Genomic DNA, 23,952 nt, shown 5'->3' with positions numbered 1-23,952 from the left:
ACTTCTTTATACAATAATATCATATACATATATGAAGTTTTTCCCAAAGTTCAGCTTTCAAGACTCAGCTAATTAATATTGCTAAGGAAATCTCTGCAGAGATGACTGTTAGATTAAGTCCCTCCATTCCTGTTTTTAAATATCCCTTTCTTTATATCTGATTTGCACCCTCAGTAAAACTATAGTATTGGGATATACAAATCTTATGGATTTAAATTCTCACTAAGTTGTGACCTCGCCAAAGACCATACTGATATTTGAACTCTTATCATTTATTAACTAATTATGAGCAGCAGATAATCAATGTTTTTAATTGTATATGTAAATAAATGAGTTCAAGTGTTAGTGGCAGTTAAGAAACTATTAAGTGTTTCTTCAATGATTGATTATTCGATGTCTGTCAAGTATCTAGTATTTAGCTCAATCGCCTAACCCTGTTAACATGTGTGAGGAGGCAAAGGACAATAGTAATACTAGCATGAATTTAATAAAACGTAAACTCACTTAAATGACTAGCATTCACATGAACACACTTAAGACTATTATTAAGTGGAAATTTGGAAAAAAGATAATCTTATTTCTAGTATGTCAGAGATAAGAAAAAATTTTACTTGTAATGCTATATAACCAGTATCTATGATTTAAATAACATTTAATAATATTACCTAGAAGTACAAACTCCTTCCAAAATAAATATATAGCCTATTCACTACTGGTATTTTAGGTACCTGTGCAGAAAGAAATAGAACTGTCATAGTGAATGGTTTATCATACAACAATTCTCCTTGGTGTTATCTATTCATATACTACTTTTTCCCACAATGCAATGTTTTTTCTTCTGTAATTGTTGAGCATTTCAGCATATAAGTCTGGGGTGTGGGAAAACATCAGAATTTGAAAGTGTGGCTGTCTCTGTACATTAAAAATCTGCAATTATTACACAGATGCCTACAATCTCACAAGGGCATGTCAACTGGAAATTTCCCTATGTTTTAGCTTCATGTAAAAAAATGTATTATGCAAAATTGGCAGCCAAGAAATAAATGCTGCTAAATGTCAATTGATAATATCATGAGCCCTTGCACATGGGAAACTATATATTTTTACTGTATGACAGTATATTAACTGGAAGAACAACCTGTACTCTGATTTCTTGGAAGCAAGATTTTGAGAGAACAAAAATTGATTTGATGAAAATTTTTCTCACACCAGTTAGGGGAAGTTGTCTAAGTTTTAATGATGTAAACCAAGATTGTTACTAAATAATTGCATTTATACATTTTGGAAGAAACATGTGTATTTAGAAGAAAGAATGACATTTTTTATGAAAACTATTAAACTGTGATAATCATTGTGAGAGACTAAAAAAGACAAACATATAATTTCTGCCCACAAATAATTTGAAGCTTAGAAAGTTAAAATGCATGAATAAATATGTTTTTAAAATAATTATAAAAATTCCATGCTAATACTCAGCCACATTTTATTCTAGTTCTTATGGGGTATCAGTTTCATTCAATTTAGAAATGTATTTCACAAACACAGTGCTATTAAGGATACTTCATGAAAGAATTATTTACTGATGACAAATATTTCATAAACTCGTTGATATAACCTGAAATCTCTTTCATTACTTTTGGTTTAATTCTATTGTTCTGGGTGTTTTTTACAGCACCAGTATCAACCTCTCCTAAATTATTTAAAGTTTAGAACACATTATATGTAGCCTTGTAGTTCTTCATTGATATTCTTTTATAATATTGTATCTTTCTAATTTCACATTTCTTCCATGTATGACCCTGCTACCCGTGTTTCCCCAAAAATAAAACATCCTCCGAAAATAAGACCTACTCACAGGTTTCCTTCTGAGTGAAATATAAGGTATCCCCCGAAAATAAGGCCCCCCAGGCTCTGTCTCAGAATGAAAATTAATTTACCGTAAACTGGTCGCTAGGGCCGCCCCGACTGGCGTCTAGCAACCAGTGATGTTACGCAGAGTCCTGACGTCACTGCTGTGTGGAGGCGGAGCGGAGGTCGGAGTGAGCGGTGAGCGTGGGGCGGGAGAGAGGAGGAGACTTTCGCAGATGCGTGTAGAAGAACAGGAGGATTAGAGCGGACGGGACGCGGCGAAGGTAGTGAGCGCTGGTCTGTCTCTGGTGACACTACCTGATGCTCGCGGCCGCCTTCATGATGACTGAAGGTTCTCAGTCAGTGGCAGACCCTGCTCCAGCCAGGATCCAGGCCCCAGCAAGCCCAGTGACAGTCCCCAGGCAGGCACCAGGGGGTAAATGTCTGATAAAGGGGTAGGGGGGATGTCTGGTGAAGGTGTTCAGTGGCACAGGGGTGGGGGGAGGGGGATCACTTAAAATGACACAGGAGGATCAGAGGGGGCAATCAAAATGACACAGGAGGATCAAAAGGGGTTACTAAAATGGTAATCCCCCCTCTGATTCTCCTGTGCCATTTTGATTCCCCCTCTGATCCCCCCTGTGTCATTTTGAGTGATCCCCCTCCCCCCACCTTGATACCCCAATTCCTTTTTTTTTACCCCTAGAAATGAGCGCAAAATAAAAGGCTACTCCGTGGAGTACAAGAAAGGAATCATGGAAGACTCTTGGGGCCAAAATCTTACTGCTTTCTGCAAAGAGAAGATGTTGAGTATCTGATTGGTCCGAAAATGGCGAGCAGAGTATGGTAACCTCATTGAACAAGTGGACAAGGGAAATGCTAAAAAGCGCAAGTGTGGATCAGGTCGGCAACCATTATTTTCTGAGCTTGAAGACCTGATCTGTGAATGGGTTGTTGACAGGAGAGCAAAGGCTTTGGTTGTGAATAGGGCTCAGATTCAAGAATTTGCCGTTGCAATGGCACCACAGTTTGACATGGCCCCCGAAGACTTCAAAGCATCACAACACTGGCTGGATAATTTCCTTCAGCAAAGTGAACTGTCTTTAAGAAGATCTACAACAGGATTGTCGAATAATAGCGGCGGAATAGACAGACGTGTTCCGAGCCTTGTCCCAGAGCAGAAAGAAAGAACAGCTGAGGGTCGCACAAGGAGTGTTTGTTGGCTGGTTGGGAGACAGCTGAATTCCAGAAGGAGGTGGGGGACTGCTAAACGGGGTTCCCCTGACCTGGCAGCACCAACTGCGGCTGGGTCCCCTCCCGGAGCTGCGGGCTTGGACACAGAGTCTGCGCCATCTTGATCCTGAAAGTGGAGCTTATCGGAAGCCTGAGAATCCACAACTGCGGCACCCACGGAACAGCTGCGAGCCCCAGAACAACGCTCCCCAATTGGCGCAAACACACGGGTTCAGAGGAGCTCTACACTCCACCACGGAAAGGTCAGATTTCGCCTGGGATAAGGTGAGGTCTCTGGTCCCGGCAGGAGAGCTGGAGGACCAGGGAAGTCTGTGCCTAGAAAAATCCGTGGCTGTAGAGGCTGGCGTGATCTGTGATTGTGGAAAGGGATCCTCAGAGCTGCTAAGAGAAGGGCACTCTAAAAAGCAACCCATTTTGATCTGAAGTTCAGGGACACCCTAAGAATTTCAGGCAGTCCAGACTTACGCGCAGCCCCTGCGTTCCCTGGGTGCCTGGGCTTACGCGCAATCCCGGAGTTTGCACAACTGGGCTTTTTCCTCTTGAAATTCTTGCTTCTGATTACTAAGCCCAATACATAGGATCACCCAGTTGGGGACACCCTGGGAGACTGCAGGGGAAAGTTGTTTTTCTGGAGCCTGGGGATCGGAGCAGGGAGTGACCATCGGAGAGTCAGCTCTGAGGCAGCCCACTCCCATAAACCGGTAGTGAGTGCCACAGGGAAAGAAGGCTCTAACTCTGACTAGAGAGGCCATAGATAGACCCGGAAGTCAATCCAGAAACACTGCCACCCAGGGGCTGAATCACAAATTGACTCTTGTGTAATCAAAAATAAAGGAATACGAGAAATTAAGACACACCGCCTGCTTAAAATCAGGACTGGCTTACAACACTGAAGAGCAGTGGATCGCAGGGAACTGCAATACTGTCTGGACTGAGAAACAGGCGTGCCAAACAGAAAAACAGAGGAAGTGAATGACCTTCACTACTTCACATTTTATTTTTACCTTTTATTTTTTTATTATCATTTTTTGCATCTTTTAATCAAGAAATTTTTTTCTTTTTTCATCACTTGATTTTACCTTTTTAATTATTACATTTTTATTTTCAATCCGTATTATTACTACTGCTATTTTATCTTTTTTTTTTCTTTCTTTAAAGTGTCATTTTATTTTCTCTTCATTTTATTTTGGGATTAGGGTTCTACATTCTATTTTTATTTTCCCTTTAGCATCGTTTTACTCTACCTCAACTCTACCTTTAGGCCATCAATCTCTTCCTAACCTCCCCCTTTTCAGTGTCCTGTTTATCTTACCCTTTTACTGCTTTAGATTTTCCCTATTCTTTCTGTTTACCCCTTGTTAAAATTTCACCCTACTTACATATCTAATCTCCAATCCCCTGCTCCAAGTCCACATACACCTCTCCCTTCACTGTCTGAGCTATCCATAAACTTGTCCTTCTCTCTGTCCTTTTGTTGTTGTTTGCTTGAATGTAGATTATATCGAATGTTTATGCTTTTTTGTGAGATTGTTTTGCTTATTCTTTTGTTTATCTTTTTGTTTGTTTTGTGCTTCAGCTTTCCCTTGCCTCACCCCATATTAGTTGGTGTTGTAGTTTATACTAACCCCCAGGCACTTGTTGCTGGCATTTGCTGGGATTAGTGATTGTTCTATTGGAGTTTTATCCCCAATATATATAGTCTGTTCCCCTTTTTCTCTTAGTCACTTTCTTGTCTCTCTTACTTTTTTTTTCCTTTACTTTCCCTTTTCACAATTTCATTTTCACACTCCTTTTTTCTTTTTTTTCTTTCTTTCCTTCTTTTTTCCTCTTCTTCTTTCTCTTCTATCACCTAATTTGCCTTGCTCTGGTGGTCGCCTTTATTGGAGGTTATTAATATCATGAATACATTCCTGTTCAGTGCCTTGTGAGTTGTACCTGGTAGTGCTGTCTTTTGTGCCTTTAAATCAACCCAGGAGAGAGAGAACTACATAACCAGACACCCAGAGAAGAGAGACCATGGGGAGACAAAGAAACAGCCCGCATATGAAAGAAAAGCAGGCATCACCAGAAAAGGAAGCAAACGAAATGGAGCCAAGCAACCTTCCAGAAAAAGAATTCAAAGAAATGGTCATAAGGTGGCTGAAAAGAATGGAAGACAAATTCGACAATATGAGCAAGAACCAAGAGGAAATGAAGAAGAACCAAGAAGAAATGAAAAATGACATCGCTGCTGTAAAAAACTCAATAGAAAGCATCAAGAGTAGACTAGAAGAAGCAGAGGACCGCATCAGTGAGCTAGAAGACAAGATGGAACAAAATACCCAAGTAGAGCAACTTCTAGAAAAAAAAATTAAAAGGCAGGAGGAGAGTCTAAGGGAACTTTGGGACAACACGAAACAAAACAACATCCGCATAAAGGGGTTCCAGAAGGAAAGGAAGCTGAGCAAGGAAAAGAAAACCTCTTTGAAGAAATAATGACAGAAAATTTCCCTGATATAGGGAAGAAAAAACCCACACAAATCCAAGAAGCTCACAGAGTCCCAAGCAAAATGAACCCCAAAAGACCGACGCCGAGGCACATTATAATTAAATTGGCAAACACCAACGACAAAGTAAGAATCTTAAAAGCAGCAAGAGAGAGACAGAAAGTTACATGCAAAGGAACCCCCATCAGACTAGCAACTGATTTCTCAACAGAAACTCATCAGGCCAGAAGGGAATGGAATGAAATATACAAAGTCATGCAAAGGAAGGGTCTGAATCCAAGAATACTGTACCCAGCAAGGCTGTCAATCAAAATTGAAGGTGAAATCAGGAGCTTCACAGACAAAAAAGGACTAAGGGAATTTATTACCACCAAACCAGCAATGCAAGAAATGCTAAAGGGTCTGCTGTAAAAAAAAAGAAAGAAAGAAAGAAAGAAAGAAACAGGAAACAAAGAAGTAACACAGGGGTAAAGAATAGGAATGGCGACAAATAAGTACCTATCAATAATAACTTTAAATGTAAATGGATTAAATGCCCCAATCAAAAGACATAGGGTAACGGATTGGATATGAAAACACGACCCATATATCTGCTGTCCACAAGAAACCCACCTCAGAAAAAAAGATGCACACAGACTGAGGGTGAAGGGATGGAAAAAGGTTTCCAGGCAAATGGAACTGAAAAAAAAGCTGGGGTAGCAATACTTATTTCTGACAAATTAGATCTCAAACTGAAGAACATAACAAGAGATAAGGAAGGCCATTTCATAATACTAAAGGGAGCAATCCAACAAGAAGAAATAACTCTGGTAAACATATATGCACTCAATACAGGAGCACCCAAATACATAAAAAAACTCCTGGAGGATATCAAGGGAGAGATTGACAGCAATACAATCATAGTAGGAGACTTTAATACCCCACTATCACCATTGGACAAATCCTCTAAACAAAACATCAGCAAAGAAATATCAATCCTAAATGACTCACTAGACCAGATGGAATTAATTGACATCTTCAGAAGATTTCACCCCAAAGCCACAGAATATACATTCTTCTCAAGTGCACATGGGTCATTTTCAAAGATAGACCATATGTTGGGACATAGGCAAAGTCTCTTCAAATTCAAGAAGATAGAAATCATATCAAGCATCTTCTCAGACCACAGTGGCATAAAACTGGAAATCAACTACAATAAAAACAACCCAAAGAAATCAAACACATGGAGACTAAACAGCATGCTATTAAACCATGACTGGGTTACCAGAGAGATCAAAGAAGAAATAAAAAACATCATGGCAACAAATGACAATGAAAACACTACAATCCAAAATCTATGGAACACAGCGAAAGCAGTCTTGAGAGGGAAGTTCATAGCTCTAAAAGCCTACTGCAAAAAAACATGAAACGGGTAATAAATTACCTAACCCAACAACTCAAAGAGTTAGAAAAAGAGCAACAAGAAAAGCCCAGTGTAAGCAGAAGGAAGGAAATAATAAAGATCAGAGCACAGATTAACGACATAGAGACCAAAGAAACAATACAAAAGATCAACAAAACCAAGAGCTGGTTCTTTGAAAGGATAAACAAGATTGATGAACCTCTAGCCAGGCTCACCAAGAAGCAAAGAGAGAGGACCCAAATAAACAAAATCAGAAATGAAAGAGGAGAAATAACAATAGACCCCACCGAAATACAAAGGATTGTTAAAAAATACTATGAACAACTCTATTCCAACAAACTGGACAACCTGGAGGAAATGGACATATTCCTAGAAAAATATAACCTCCCAAAACTCAATCAGGAAGAATCTAAACAGCTCAACATGCCAGTAACTATGGAAGAAATTGAAGCAGTCATCAAAGAGCTTCCGGCAAACAAAAGCCCAGGGCCAGACGGCTTCACAGGAGAGTTTTACCAAACATTCAAGGAAGAACTAAAACCTATCCTCCTCAGACTATTCCAAAAAATTCAAGAGGAAGGAACACTTGCAAGCTCCTTCTATGAAGCCAGCATCACCCTAATACCAAAACCAGATAAAGACAACACAATGAAGGAGAATTACAGGCCAATTTCCCTCATGAATGTAGATGCCAAAATCCTCAACAAAATTCTAGCAAATAGGATCCAACAGTACATCAGAAAGATCATACACCATGACCAAGTAGGGTTTATCCCAGGAATGCAAGGATGGTTCAATATCCGCAAATCAATAAATGTGATATATCACATAAACAAATTGAGAGATAAAAATCACATAGTCATATCAATTGATGCAGAAAAAGCATTTGACAAAATCCAACACCCTTTCTTGATAAAAACTCTCAACAAGGTGGGAATAGAAGGATCATACCTCAACATAATAAAAGCTATATATGATAAACCCACAGCTAACATCATACTCAATGGGCAAAAACTAAAACCATTTCCCCTAAGAACAGGAACAAGACAGGGATGCCCACTCTCACCACTCCTGTTTGACATAGTACTGGAAGTATTAGCCACTGCAATTAGACAAGAAGAAGAAATAAAAGGCATCCAAATTGGAAAAGAAGAAGTAAAGCTGTCCTTATTTGCAGATGACATGATATTGTACATAAAAAACCCAAAAGACTCCATCAAAACACTAACAGACTTAATAAATGAATTCGGCAATGTAGCAGGATACAAAATTAATGCCAATAAATCTATGGCATTTCTATACACCAACAGTGAACTTACAGAAAGAGAGACTAAAAAAGCAATCCCATTTTCCATTGCACCAAAAAAATTAAGATACTTAGGAATAAACCTAACCAAGGAGGTAAAAGACCTATATGCGGAAAACTACAGGACACTGAAAAAAGAGATAGAGGAAGATGTAAACAGATGGAAGAACATACCATGTTCATGGATTGGTAGAATCAACATCATTAAAAAAAAGCAATCTATAGATTCAATGCACTCCCCATTAAAATACCAACGGCATATTTCACAGACCTAGAAAGAACTCTCCAAAAATTCATCTGGAATAAAAAAAGACCCCGAATAGCCACAGCAATCCTGAGAAAGAAGAATAAAGTAGGAGGGATCTCAATACCAGATTTCAAGCTGTATTACAAAGCCACTGTCCTCAAAACAGCCTGGTACTGGCACAAGAACAGACATATAGATCAATGGAACAGAATAGAGAATCCAGATATCGACCCAAACCAATATGCGCATTTAATATTTGACAAAGGAGGCATGAGCATACAATGGAGTCAAGACAGTCTCTTTATTAAATGGTGTTTGGAAAATTGGACAGATACATGCAAAAAAATGAAACTAGATCACCAACTTACACCATACACAGAAATAAACTCAAAATGGGTACAGGACTTAAATATAAGACGGGAAACCATAAAAATACTGGAGGAATCCACAGGCAGCAAAATCTCAGACATATGCCAAAAGAACTTTTTCACTGATACTGCCCCTAGGGCAATGGAAGCCAAAGGGAAAATAAACAAATGGGACTACATCAAAATAAAAAGCTTTTTCACAGCAAAAGAAACCATCAACAAAACAACAAGAAACCCCACTGTATGGGAGAACATATTTGCAAATGTTATCACTGATAAAGGTTTAATCTCCAACATCTACAGGCAGCTTATACAACTTAATAAAAGGAAGATAAATGATCCAATAAAAAAATGGGCAACAGACCTAAATAGAATCTTTTCGAAAGAAGACAGAAGGAAGGCCAAGAGACACATGAAAACATGCTCAAAGTCACTAATTATCCGAGAGATGCAAATCAAAACAACAATGCGATACCATCTCACACCTGTCAGAATGACTATCATCAACAAATCAACAAACGACAAGTGTTGGCGAGGATGCGGAGAAAAAGGAACCCTCGTGCACTGCTGGTGGGAATGCAGACTGGTGCAGCCACTGTGGAGAACAGTATGGAGTTTCCTCAAAAAACTGAAAATGGAACTCCCATTTGACCCAGTAATGCCACTCCTGGAAATATATCCTAAGAAACTAGAAACACCAATCAGAAAGGATATATGCACCCCTATGTTCATAGCAGCACAATTTACCATAGCTAAGATTTGGAAACAGCCTAAGTGCCGGTCAGCAGATGACTGGATCAGAAAACTATGGTACATCTACACAATGGAATACTATGCTGCCACAAAAAAGAAGGAATTACTACCATTTGTAGGCACCTGGATGGAATTAGAGAACATTATGCTAAGTGAAATAAGCCAGTCAATGAAAGAAAAATACCACATGATCTCACTCATTTGGGGATAATGAAAAACATTATAAACTGATGAACAAAAAGATAGATACAGAGGCAGTAAAGCATCAAACAGACTGTCAAATTACAGCAGTAAGGTTAGGGAGAGGTGGGGGAAATAAGAGATCAACTGAAGGACTTATATGCATGTATATAAGAGTAACCAACGGATGCAAAACATTGGGGGGTAAGGCATGTATGGGAGTGGGGTGGGGGGGGCAATGGTAAGATATGTACACATATAATACCTTAATAAAAAAAAAAAGATCTACAACATTGTTTAGGTTGGAAGATACTCAAGTTATTAAGCGAGCACTTGCATTCAAGTCCTTTATTGATGATGCTGACTTCTCTAAATACAATCTTTCCAACATCATTGCTATGGATGAAACTGCAGTATTTATGGGCCAATCATCTCAAACAACGATTGAACAGCGGGGTGCCTCCTTAGCGTACATTCCCTCCACTGCTTACGACAGTGCACGTGTTTCCTGTATTTTGGCACTAAAATCCCACCTTTAATCATTTCTAAGGGCAAGAAGGAAAAGATTGAACGTGTTTTAGGCATTTTTTTTTATATATATTTTTTATTGATTTTTTACAGAGAGGAAGGAAGAGGGATAGATAGTCAGAAACATCGATGAGAGAGAAACATCGATCAGCTGCCTCTTGCACACCTCCTACTGGGGATGTGCCCGCAACCAAGTTACATGCCCTTGACCGGAATCGAACCTGGGACCTTTCAGTCCACAGGCTGACGCTCTATCCACTGAGCCAAACCGGTTTTGGCAGTTTTGGGCATTTTTATTCCTGAAACTGAAAAAGCCTGGGCCACACAAGCAGTTATAAGGAAGTGCGTCAATTTAATGCTGCCACTTGTTATGCGAGGGAGCCAAAGAGGTCTGCTAGTCTGGGATGCAGCCAGCACTCACCGCGCTAAAGACATGAAGACATTTCTTCACAAAAGAAAAATAGATCAGATAATGATTCCCGCAGGAATGACGGCCTATCTCCAGACTCTTGATATTGCAATAAACAAGCCATTCAAAGACAATTTGCGCATGGAAATTAATGACTACATTGAAAATAGAATGGAGAGAAATCAGCGTGGAAACTTTGTGAAACCTAAACTGCAAGAAGTTGTGACTTGGGTGAAGAATTCATGGGAGAAAGTCACTGACAGTTGCATTGCAAATGCACTGCGAGCAGGCTACCTTGACAAGAAGTACTCATTTAAAGACAGTGCTATTGCTAAACATGAGAGATTTGGTCCACTGATTCCGAAAGAAATGGAGTCACAAGAAATTCACCAGGAAATTGAGGAATTGGATTGTTATGATGATGTTCCAGAAGATGATGGCATGATTGTCATTGAATAAATGAGTAAATTCTTGATACTGTAGGATTCACAGTTTGTCTGGTTTGTGTTGACAACTACTGTACTACTGTACCATATACAGGTAATAAATTTCCTTTATTTTCATTTAACAATAAATTTGTACCGTATTCTTCTTCATGGAAAAATAAGACATCCCCTGAAAATAAGACCTAGTGTGTCTTTGGGGGCAAAAATTAATATAAGACACTGTCTTATTTTCGGGGAAACATGGTATTAATACAAAAACACTAATAAACAAAAAATTTGGGATTTTATTAAAATTGTATAAAAATGTGATATTCATTTGAAGATAATTTTGTTCTGATTATCAGTTAATGTATAATAAACTATCCCAAAATTTGGTGAACTAAAACTTTGTATCATATCCTATGATGTTTTGCAGGTCAAGAATTTGAACAGGGTTTGTTAGGTAATTCTGCTCCATGTAGGTTTGACTAGGTCCCCTTGGTGATTGGGATGGTCTGAAGGTTCCAAGACCGTTTCATGAGCATACCCATGATTCAAACACAGATGGCTGAAAGCTCCCTCTTCATTTAGTGTCTGGGCCTCTCCCTATCATTTCTTTGGTGGGGTTTTCAAACTTCATACATGGCATACCAGGATCCAAGAGACTGAGGCTGAAGCTTGCAGCTTCTCAAAGACCAGGATGGGAATCACTTTTTCTTTACCCTATTGGTCAAAGAGGTCACGTGCCAGCCAAGAGTCATGGGGAAGAGAACTAGATCCCACTCCCAGAAAGAAAAGTGGCAAAGAATTTATAACTATCTTTGATCCACCACAGTTGGCCCTCTGCCCAAAAATTATTTGCATTCTTCCAACATATCAAATACAATTATATCCCCCCAACACTGCCAAACTCTGATTCCATTACAGCTTCAGATGAAATTAATAAAAAAGGGAATTTTCTAACATGAGATATGGTACATAATGTATCTATATAAAACCCTAATATGCAAATCGACCAAATGGTGGGAAAACTGGTGAAACAACGGGCCGCTATGATGCACACTGATCACCAGGGGGCAGATGCTCAATGCAGGAGCTGCCCCCCAGCCCGCAGGCCCTGACCAGTGGTGGGGGGGAGGGGGGGAAAGGCCAGCAAATGAGCAGTGCCAGGCCAGCCACGGAGGTATGAGTGGGGGGCCCCCAATCTCCCTGCCGGTCACCCCACAGAGAGGCCCTGATTGCCGGCCTACCCATGGAGGAATTTTGTGCCCCGGGTCTCTAGTCTATAATAATAAAAGCATAATATGTTAATTAGACCGGACAGCCAGACATCCTTCTGAAAAAAGCCGCGGCGGCTGCGTGGGCTGTGGGCAGGAAGCTGCGGTAGCGGCAGTAGCAGTGGGGTGATGGGGGTGGTGCCTTCCCCTGATCGTCCCAGTTGCCTCCTGCAGAGGGAGGCCAGACTGCAGCTTAGGCCTGCTCCCATCCCCTGAGGGCTCCCAGACTGTGAGAGGGGGCAGGCTGGACTGAGGGATCCTTCCATCAGTGCATGAATTTTCATGCACCAGGCCTCTAGTACAGTATAAAAGACAAGACTGAAATTTAACCAAACACATTTGTGATGCCACAACGGATGTTAAATTATTAAAGCACTGCCAAAAAGTGACTTAGCCAAATGATTGTCACTGTTCTTGGTTGTTCCCAGAGCCTAAGCATGTGGTCTTTGGTTCTCACTATGCACATTCCCAGCACTTCTTCTGGACCATAGATCCTGTGAAACTAGGTGCTTCCTACCTCATTTTAGGCTGCTGACTTATAAATTTTTAATGTGGGAAGTTTTTTGTTTTTTTTTTCTTCTCTTTCTCATTGGTATGTTCTGGTCCCATGCCTAGCCTTTGGTGGAAGCTAGCCATCCTCACAGCTCATTCCCCTCCATACTATAAAGGAATAAAAATTCAGAGGACAGCATGTTCTCTACATCTGCTTTGCTTCTAAATGATCCCCCAAAATTTATATACCTGTATTCTGAGGCAACAGCTATGTGTGTCAGTGAGCCCCCTCCTCCTTTATACAATAATATCATTAATTAAAAATAGATCACCAATATTTCCTTACGTTTTCCCTACTTAAAATAATTTATTTTTTTAATTTTTTCTTTATTGATTAAGGTATTACATATGTGTCCTTATCCCCCCATTCCCCCCCACACACACACACACACTCATGCCCTCACCTTCCTGGTGTCTGTGTCCATTGGTTAGGCTTACATGCATGTATACCAGTACTTTGGTTGATCTCCCCCCCTTACCCCCACCCTCCCCTACCTTCCCTCTGAGGTTTGACAGTCTGATCGATGCTTCTCTGTCTCTGGACCTGTTTTTGTTCATCAGTTAATGTTGTTCATTATATTCCACAAATGAGTGAGATCATGTGATATTTATCTTTCTCTGACTGGTTTATTTCACTTAGCATAATGCTCTCCAGTTCCATCCATGCTGTCGCAAATGGTAAGAATTCCTTCTTTTTTACTGCAGCGTAGTATTCCATTGTGTAGATGTACCACAGTTTTCTAATCCACTCATCTGCTGATGGGCACTTAGGCTGTTTCCAAATCTTAGCTATGGTAAATTGTGCTGCTATGAACATAGGGGTGCATATATCCTTTCTGATTGGTGTTTCTGGTTTCTTGGGATATATTCCTAGAAGTGGGATCACTGAGTCAAATTGGAGTTCCATGTTTAGTTTTTTGAGGAAACTCTATACTGTTCTCCACAGTGGCTGTACCAGTCTGCATTCCCACCAGCAGTGCACGAGAGTTCCTTTTTCTCCTCATCCTCGCCAGCACTTGTCATTTGTTGATTTGTTAATGATAGCCATTCTAAAGGTGTGAGATGGTATCGCATTGTCCTTTTATATTTGCATATCTCGGATGATTAGTGACTTTGAGCCTATTTTCATATGTTTCTTGGCCTTCCTTATGTCCTCTTTTGAAAACTATCTATTTAGGCCCATTGCCCATTTGATTTATATGAAAGTGGAGGAAATAAGCATGTTACATGAAAAACTGAAATGTATAAACTTAAACATAAATGATGCATTTACTCTACCAGTTCTACAAAGACTCAGACTCTGCAAAATTCAATGATTTTCATTAAAAATTTAACAAATTAATAATGAAGCTTATTTACCAGGAAATCCTACAGTAAGTCTGTTACAAAATAACATTTCAACTAAACTTATTTTTACAACATCTGCAAAAACTCACAGTAAGAAATAAACAGCACTTTTGAAAATACACATTTATGATCTTATCAGCTTAACTACAACTTTTTCTAACATTTTTATTTTAGTCTATATATCTGGAGTTTCTTTAGTCAGAAAGTCAAGAAGTCTGTCCTAGGAAAAGTATGACATATTTTAGTAACATAAAATAGCTTCTGAAAGATACATTTACCACCCATGATTTACAACCTAAACCACCCATGTATTATCATGTAAGTTGAGCTGAAACACTTGATCACCTGCTCATCTGTGCAGAGCAGATCGCATCCATGCCATTCGCTGAGCATTTCATTAAATTATTCTTCCATTATTACAAACATTGGACATTTAAAATGAACTATCTTTGGGAGGGAAAATTAGGAAGATTTCCAAAGCTTGAATTCTACTGGGATACAAATTTCTAGACAAACAATCTTTGTAAATTTATGATTTTGGTTAAGTATGTAAAAGGGATCATGTTTTATTACTCTGTTACTCAATGTAAGTTAGTGTCAAACATGGCAACACTGACTGATTGGTTAGTTGTTTTTTTTTTTAACTAACCAAATAACTAATTTATCATTACTCCTGAGGGTATGTGAATCAATGTTTATGCCCTTTCTATATAGAATATCTTATTTTTTTTTAAATATGAAGCATTAGGCTTTATTTCTTTTTTTACAATAGCTTTATTATTTTATTTCTTATTTTATAACACAGGATGAAAACTCAAGATTAATGCATTAACAGACAAATTTCTTAAAATTAAATGGGGGTAGCCAATAGATATCCTTATGACATATAAAAATGTATCCCTCTGTTTATATTTTATTAACATCTTTTATCATTTGTATTTAATTTTATCAAAGTTTATTATATATTACATAATCATATCATTCCTTTAATGTATAATTAATCAAATTATTTTAATACATTGAAACATTAAGCAGCTAATCACATTATTCTTTCTGAGAAATTACAGAAAAAATTTTTTCTACTTGCTTATGTATTTCTGGATTTCTTTTGCTAGTTTTAGAATTTATATATCTTTTAAATTAAAATGTTTTCTTTAATGTTGAAAGATGTGATTTGTCATTAGTATTGTTTTTTGTACTACTTTTGACAGGTTTTTGGTAGGTAGCAGAGGTTTCCTAGCTTCAAAAAATGACTTACATTATTTTGCATAATAGTCTATACAATGCAACAATATATTTTTTAAAAATCCATTCTTGGAAAATTTTAAATAATTTAACCTAAAAATCATCGGCTTTGGTGCATTCTTTGATATAATCATTAGACATATTATTTTATTATATTCAAAAAAGGTAGGTCTAGTTTTATTCTCCACTTCTTCTATAAGACTTATTGATCATTTATATTTTCTAACAATATTTCATTATGATTTTTAAAATACTTTCTGAATATATATGTACACATGTATATATATTTAGTATTTATATACATATATGTATATGGTAATTAAATTTTAATTCTAAAAAAATTCGGTTTTAAATTTGTACATTTATTTTATCTTTTGTTCAAATTACCTATTTTAAGTTTTAATGATTTTAAAAGAACTTCTTTTTATTTTTAATTTTGTTTTCATTAATTGAGTTTTTAAATATTTTGTTACACAGATAAGTATAGTGCTGCACACTTATTGAATTCATATACATTTTAAAATTTCTTTACTACTCTACTACCATCACAGCTCCTACAAGAAGAACAAGTGGCATAGTGTTTATTTTCAGTTATATCTTTCCACTTCAAAGCTCATTAGGTTGGTCTATTTTCATCTAAGAATTAATATATGGAGAAATATTCTTAATTTAAAATATTTGTATCTGATTATTTATTTCCAATTTATTTTATACAATCTTGATTTATTCAAATGTCTTAATGCAAAATATTATTTTTTATAATATCTTTAATTTTATTCACATCTAGTCTTTCTATTCTCTTCTCTTCTCCAGCAAATCAATTATATTTTACACTTTCCCCGGTGTACCACACTGACCCAGTTATGTATATCATTCATGATTATTTTAACTATGATTATTTTGTTTTGTTTTATTGACCTGTTTTCTTTTCATGTGGGAAATTAGTTGATTCCCTTTATTACTTTACTAATTCTTACTACATGCTTTTTTCTTTTTTTAACCACGGAACACGTTTTCTTGAACTTAATTAGTAACAAAAAGCAGACATAAACTATGTCTTCTTTGTAATCCCTCCCTCCCAAAGTATCCCTTTTTTTTGGATGCTACCTTATGTCTTATTTTATACCATTTAGTTTTCATATTGTTATTAGAATAGTTATGTCTGCTCAACCTGAGTGAAGTGAGGAAATATTCAAGCCTAGAAAGCAATTTTGAAGACCAGCAGTAGGGCAATGTTTTAGTCTGCTCAGACTTCCATGGACTGCATGGCTTAAACAACAGAAATTGATCTCTCCAAGTTCTGAAGGCTTGAAGTCTGAGACATCAGGGTGCCAGCATTGTTGGGTTTTGGTGAGAAATGTGTTCTTGGCTTGCAGATAGTTACTTTTTTGCAGTGTCCTCACTTGGCAGGGAGAACAAGTTCCCATCTCTTCCTCTTATCGTAAGGAATCCCATCCTGAGGGTCCCATCCTCATGACCTCATTTAAACCTAATTACCTCTCAAAAACCACTCCTCCAAATACTTTCAAATTAGGGTTATAGCTGTAACAGACGAATTGGAGAGGAACATAACATTCTATTCAAAAAAGATATAATTATCCTTCTGTGTTGTTGCTGTCAAAATTCTTTCTGATTTTAAACTTACGAGGCAGGGAGGTATAAATACACATTTTTATTGTAGTGATGATTGCCACTCCAAGAAAAATAAAAATTTGTCAAGACAAAATGTTCTTCTATGAACCCTCTTAATCATTCACACAATTCAACATAATTCTGAGCACATATATATGTAATTTGTGTGCTTGAATAAAAAATTAGTAGTAATATTCTGAAGATGAAAGGGATAAGAAATCAAAATTCTTACTTCATATCAAACAAAATTCTTGATTTGAAGTTATACAGCCATTTATAGCATGTATTACATTATGTAAATTTGTGACTTGTGCTAAGCATAATTTCTTCCCCAAATTTCTTAAGACCAAACACTTAAGAATTGCTTTCTATACACTCAACAGTAGAATAATCTCACAAATATTCACAAATACTTGTTTTTGCACACCAGAAAAATAAAATTTAAAACATATCACTTTAAATTTATTAGACTATCATTTCAAACATGAAAAAGTATTACAGAACAAATATTATATTTATTCTCTCAAATACATAAGGTGTCCCAAAAAATGTATACACACACTTTGAATAATTACAAAGGTAGTATTTATTAAAATACATTTCATTTTCAAAATTGAGCTATCAGCTGTTAAAGTGTATATACATTTTTGGGGAGGCACGTGTATACTACTTGTCCAGCATCCCCAAATGAGCAAGCACTGCCACACTTAATAAAGCTCTTTGAAAAAATGTTTGCCACTTGGCTCTATTTCTTTTAATGCAACTTTTCGAATCTCAACGTTTTTAGCTGACCCTTAACACTTATTTGGTCTGATGTCCAATATCTGTATGTTTTGTATTCCCATTTTTCTGTTTAGTCATTAACCTGCTGTGTTTAATCATTGCTAATATAAAAAAACTTTGACATAGTATACAATACAATTTTTATATTTCAGTCTTTAAAAGTAAAATGGCGCCAAAACCGGTTTGGCTCAGTGGATAGAGCATCAGCCTGTGGACTGAAAGGTCCTGGGTTCGATTCCGGTCAAGGGCATGTAACTTGGTTGCGGGCACATCCCCAGTAGGAGGTGTGCAGGAGGCAGCTGATCGATGTTTCTCTCTCATCGATGTTTCTAACTCTCTATCCCTCTTCCTTCCTCTCTGTAAAAAATCAATAAAATATATATTTAAAAAAAAAAAAAAAAGTAAAATGGCTGCCCTGACAGGTTTGGCTCAGTGGATAGAGCGTCGGCCTGCGGACTGAAGGGTCCCGGGTTCGATTCCGGTCGGGGGCATGTGCCTTGGTTGCGGGCACATCCCCAGTGGGGGGTGTGCAGGAGGCAGGTGGTTGATGTTTCTCTCTCATCGATGTTTCTAACTTTCTATCCCTCTCTGTAAAAAATCAATAAAATGTATTTAAAAAAAAAAAAAGTAAAATGGCTCATATTCTGTATTGTTATTGTTTTCATGTATGTCTATACTAGATAGATAGATAGATAGATAGATAGATAGATAGATAGATAGAGATATACTTTTCTGTAAGTGTAATTTGTAAATATTTTAATACAAAGTTTATGAATTTTTCTTTCTTATTATTTACCTAACAATGGTACTATCATTACACAGATAGACTTGTTCATTCCATTCATAGGGTAATCATTATGTCATTTATATGGAATATATTTGTATATCTTATCTTTCCAATTAGAATATAGATCTTTTCTAGGTAGAGATCACATCTCATTCATTTTTGCCTCATTAGTACCTGGTATGCCACTGAAAACTACTAAATAAATTAGACAGTCTCATTAAATTATTCTATAAGCTCTCTGTTTAGGTCCTATATTGTGGGAAAACACAGGACTTGGTTGGAAAGTCTATGAAGGAATCTCTGAAAGGTCAGGGGCCTCTAGGGGGACCTTGCCGAAGGTGGCAGACCTTGATTTTTCCAAACAAGTCTGAACCCCCAGGTGTTCACTGGAATCTTTCAGATGTCCTTACTTAAAGAACACTACAGATATATGTGTCTTCTCAAAGATGCTTATCCTGCTGATAGTATCTAATAGTTAATTTTAGTTCAAGTTGTTGCTACAATAAAAGCCTAAGGAGGCAGGTGAATGGGGCTGCCTGGTTCCTTTAGCCAGGCAGTCCCTTAGCCCTCTCTTTTACAGAAATGTGTGTCTGAGTAATCATTCATCTATTGCTCAGGGTCTGCTGATCAGCTTTCATGTGAGGACCAAAGAATGCAACGAAAAGCAATGGAACCCTCAAAATCAAAGAGGAAGAAAATGAAAGTAACTGCCTAGTAAGTCATTGGAGCCCAATTGGGATTTCCAAATTTGAGGGAATTGTTTCTCAGCTAAAGAATTTACTATCTCTGTTATGCTTCTTAAAAATGTAAGTATATTTTTTATTGGAAAAATAAGCATATTTCTAAAAATAATGAAAAAAAGGTTTTTCCTATATTTGCCTAGGAAGAAAAAGGTTTTTTTTATATATATATTATTAAAATGATTATGTTATGTTAATCAGGAATTTGATTACTTTAAATGACTAGATTATTTAATACTGTTTAATAATAATAATAATATAATCTTTTAGTTTAATGTATTTGACTACCTTCCCAGGGTTTGAATTTTAAGAAACTTTTCCTTGACTTAGAATTTGCTTTAGGTCATTCCAATGGGCCCTGGAATGCATCAAGGATTTGCTTTCTCTCCTTATGAAGGAAAATTTTATACTTAAGGTATATGGGAAGCTCTGTCAAATAAGGAAATAATAATTACATTCTATTTATATATGCATATTAAATAGATTCTGATATACTTTCATTTATAACTAATTGTTATTAGTTATAATATTGTGGAATATTGTGTTTTGCAGAAAGGACAAGATTCTATGTCATGTATATTTCTCTATAAACTATCTAAATTTATAGAGATAACAGCAAGAAAAATCAGGAGGAAAATAATTTAATTATAGGACTAAATGAACTAAAAATAATTATAGTTTTGGTAATTATTGTTCTCATGACAATGTGTTTGTTTGCATGAATCCAATAAAAATCTGATTTCTTCATAACAGGATATAAGTCAGTTTCCAATTGTAGTTTTATTAACCAAAACTTTGTTGGAATATCATGTCTGAAAGAGAGACATTCCAGGACTCTAGATGTCACCAGAAAGCTCTAAACAGGGGTCCTCAAACTTTTTAAACAGGGGGCCAGTTCACTGTCCCTCAGACTGTTGGAGGGCCGGACTATAGTTTTTAAAAAAACTATGAACAAATTCCTATGCGCACTGCAGGCCTGGGACGAGTGGGCTGCTAAGCAGGACAGGCAGTGGCACCCAGTGGGCCAGATAAATGTCCTCAGCGGGCTGCATGTGGCCCGCGAGCCGTAGTTTGAAGACCCCTGCCAGAAATGAAGATGGACTTTGAAGCCTATAAGCCCCTTGGATAAGTAGCCTAGTACCTTGCTTAGTCACATGGTTCATGGCAGTCTTTCCAGGTAAGGAACGAAGGTTGCTTTCCTGAGAGATGTCATGAAAGAAACCTCAAGACACCTGTAGGGACCTCAACTTGAGAAATGCACCCCAATTCTGTAGGTATTGTAGGCAAAGCCTGATGGCAACTGCGTGGCTTGCCTTCTTGGCCCTGGGAGTAAACGTTCTCATGAGATTCCAGCAAAGCATATTTTTTAAAAAAATAGCCTATATAATCAACTGTGATTCTTGTTATGTTCATGCAATCAGGCTAAATTATAACTAGACTTAATACAGTAAGTAAATTTGTCTTTAATAAAAATGAGGGTGATTTTAGGGAGAAAAATTGTTTCAACAGGAAATTATTAGAAACTGTTTTAACTTTTGCCCAATAATACTAAATTTTATAACACAGTTTGTTTCCAGCAGATTACAATCCCTACTTACACCTAGGGAATAATACCACCTCTAGGCACCTTTGCCACCTCCTTCTGTGCCCAGGCCTCATTGTCCCTCTGACAGAGGGCAAGGTTTCTCTTGGCTCTGAGAGAAACCACTGACCCTCTTTATCATGAAGCAGTTTCAGAAGAAACTGGCATCCTCTTTCCCTGAAACAATTCAGAGCCAAGATCCTTGAGGGAGATAAAGTAGGCAGTTAGACAGACATGAGCAGAGCAAGTACAATAGGCCAACTAGAAGAGAGATAGACTCTGAGACATACTTCTCAACTGCTCTGAAGCTGGGAATAAAGAAACCTATGTAAAACTAACCTTTAATCATAACTAATTAGAAGGAATTTATAGTTTTTGTCTAAAGAAAGTATAGAGATAAAGGAAAAATAAAATGAGGTAGACAAACTGAAAGGATATGAGTAAGTTACAGAAGGTATATGTAAGTTGCAGAAGTTATATATATAAATTGTAAAAGGTATACTAGTATATGAGTTACAGAGGGTCTGTACAAATGAAGAAGAACTAGAGTTAAGGAAGTAAAAATTGTGAAAAAGGATATAAAGAAAGAAATATAACAGAAAGAAAGGAAATTAGAGTAGGAAGACTTAAGAAAAACTGTGAGAGTTATAAGAATGTTTATAAAAGTCATAGAAGGTTTATAAAGAGAAATATTAAAAGGAATTATAAGTATACCGAATAATAAATCTGATAGAGCAACTGAATTAATCTGAAAAGTAATCATATTATTTTAAATCTTAGAACACATCTATATATATAAAAGCCTAATATGCTAAGTGTCCGACCATCCAACCAGTCACTATGATGCTCACTGACCACCAGGGGACAGACACTCAATACAGGAGCTGCTGTGATGCGCACTGGCCATTTACAGAGAAACAGCACCGGGACCTGGTGCCCACAAAGCAACACTCAGCTTCCCCCAAGTGGGACACAGGCCATGTCCCCACCCCATAGCAACAGCCCACCAAATCACAGCTGACACTACCATGGTGCAAAATGCAGCCCACAGCCCAGCCCAGCCCAGTCAAGAAATGGTTGCTGTGGATGCCGGGTAATAATGTCACATGGCAATGCCTGGCTTCCTTTCCCTAGTGACAAGCCATTTAACAATAAATGGCACCATGGACCTGGTGCCCACAAAGCAACACTCGGCTTCCCCCAAGTGGGACACAGGCCCTGCCACCACCCCAGAGTGACACCCCACCAAATCGCAGCCAATCTTGCCAAGATCCCACGTGCAAAATGCAGTCCACAGCCCAACCAGCCCAGAAATGGTGGCTGTAGGGAGCCGGGTAATGATGTCATGTAGCAACACCCGGCTTCCTTTTCCTAGCGACTAGCCTCCTTGGAGTTTCTTCAGCCCAGGAACACAACTTGCTTTATAGCCAGGTGGAAACATTTTACACTTTAACCAAATGTCTGTGAAGCATTTTCCCATGTCTCACCTCATTTAATCCTCACAGAAGTCCTGGAGTAGGTGGATAGAAGACTGGGTGGAATCCTATTTTCTTTTCATTAGCTGGAAGATGGAGATTTAGAAAGTTTAGATAATTGACCTGACTGAAAAGAAGTAAAGAATGGTGGACCTTGAAAATGACTTCAGGTTTTCTCACTGTGCAGAATATAGTCAAACACTGCTGCAGTTAAATATTTTACCCTTCACCCTGCGTGATCTACAATAATAATCTGCTTCATATTGATATTTACTGCTGTGTTGCTGACAATTACCTGAAAGAGAATTTGGGTTGCTTTACTGGGCTGGAAAAGGTTTAGCTAAATCAGAAAGCAGGCATAATTAAGCAAGTTTATTCTATATATATAAAAGGCTAAGTTGACTTGCACATGCACAATACAAATAAAGTCTCGCTGGCACCAATCGCATGCATGTGTTTCGATCTGTCATTGTTGACCATGAATTTGGTTGACACTTCTATTATAGAGAAAAGGCGAATGGTGATATTAAAATATTTCTTCTAATTAATTTCCTTTCAATGTGCATGAATTCGTGCACAGGGCCACTAGTATAATTATATGTGAATAGGGGGTTAAGTTTTTCTTAAAGTTTTCTTTTCAAGGCCTGTAAAGCTATTGAGGAGGTGACTCAGCTGTAAATCCAGCAAACAGAACTGCCGAACATGGTCAGACTGACCCACCGGGAGTCAAAACATCAGCTCATCAACATCATCTCATCACCTGACAATAGCTGATATCTACAGACCCCCAGCCTGCATGTAGCTACATTCCTCACCCTAACCCCTCCTCCTTTATAATCCTATTCCCTACACCTTGCTAGAAGGCAAGATTTAATGCTTGTAAGCACCCTGTTTTCTTAATTGATTAGACTAAACATTGCTGTCATTGTAATTCTCTTTGTTTTTCTTATAGTCTACAAAATCAGAACTTGAGCAGTAAACACACTTTGCGGATCCCAACATTCCAAAGCAGAAAGTTCACCACCTCCCTCTGTCTTCTACAGCCAGCAAAACAAAAAAGGGGGAGACATGTGGGGAAGCACGGACTTGGTTTGAAAGTCTATAAGGAGGAATCTCTGAAAGATCTGGGGGGACCTTGCCAAAGGTGGGAGACCCTGCCTTGACTTTTCCAAACAAGTCTGTACCCCTGGGTGTTCACTGGAATCTTTCAGATATCCTTGCTTAAAGGACACTATAGATGCATGTGTCTTCTCAAGGATGATGCTTACCCTGCTGATAGTATCTAATAGTTAATTTTAGTTCAAGCTGTTGCTACAATAAAAGCCT

Source organism: Plecotus auritus, assembly GCF_963455305.1.
Source record: "Plecotus auritus genome assembly, chromosome: 3".
NCBI lineage: Eukaryota > Metazoa > Chordata > Mammalia > Chiroptera > Vespertilionidae > Plecotus > Plecotus auritus.
Note: the sequence above shows the minus strand (reverse complement) of the source record.